The sequence below is a fragment of the Podarcis vaucheri genome, assembly GCF_965113315.1.
Source record: "Podarcis vaucheri genome assembly, chromosome: 3".
In the NCBI taxonomy this organism is placed as follows: domain Eukaryota; kingdom Metazoa; phylum Chordata; class Lepidosauria; order Squamata; family Lacertidae; genus Podarcis; species Podarcis vaucheri.
The window spans coordinates 9,519,196-9,520,268 of record NC_138761.1 but is presented as its reverse complement, the minus strand read 5'-3'; positions in this window follow the sequence as shown (position 1 = coordinate 9,520,268).

Genomic DNA, 1,073 nt, shown 5'->3' with positions numbered 1-1,073 from the left:
AGGGTACCAAGCCTCTAAAGGCTTTCCGACCTATACTTCCGGATCCCAACAGCCGTTCCGTCGTGAGTGGCCGTGCTTTGGAAAACATCTTGTTGCCCCTCCCGCAATAAAAACGAAACAATGCAACTATAGGCTTCGTTGAAAGACACTGTTCCATGTTGTCCGAGCTCCAGAACTCAGGCGTCGCACCCCATTAAATGGCAATAGCTAACAGTCTGAATAAACTTTGAATAATGAAAAAGATAAAAAACGGGCATTTGATGTGCGGTGGGAGAAAAACGTTAAAAACACACACATTAAAATCGGGTAAATACATCGGAAAACGCAGGGCCGGATTTAGGTTTAATGAGGCCCTCTAAATTACTGAAGGTAATGGGGCCCTTGATATTATGTCCAGCTGTTCTTTGTCAACAATAAATTGTCGTTTTTTGTGTTGAATATATGCTATATGGTAATTTATGGACCCAATAGGTGTCTAAAGCCATTTGCACATAACAAAATACGCATTTTATCAAAGTAATTGTTGAAGAAGTTAAGAAGAAGTATATTAATAGTGAAATACATTTAAGAAGTATATTACTAGTGAAATAATTATTAAGCTGCAACTTAAAATTCATAACAAACTTACTGAACTCAAAGCATGGGAACCCCAACAAAAATTTAAAATTTGGCAAAATATTTGGACTTTATGATATATGTATTGGTACAATTTGGAATAACTAATGTGATATGATTGGATTGTTAAATGGAAAATTTAATAAAAAATTATTTAAAATAAAATAAGATAAAATTCGTAACAAACTTAATAATGCAAACGCGAAAGTTAACTCTTTAGAAACACAGCTTACAAAGACTCATAATCTAGTCTCTAGAAACTTGCTATAACATTGTTAATGAAATAATAATTTTAGGTTTTATTTTATTTGTTTTTTTATCTTACATTTTGGAAATGTACATCCAGGTGTTTTTTCCCCTTTAATTTTTTTGGGGGGTCCCCAAGAGAGTGGGGTCCTAAGCTATAGCTTGTTTAGCTTATACGTAAATCCGGTCCTGGGAAAAACGTGCAAAATATG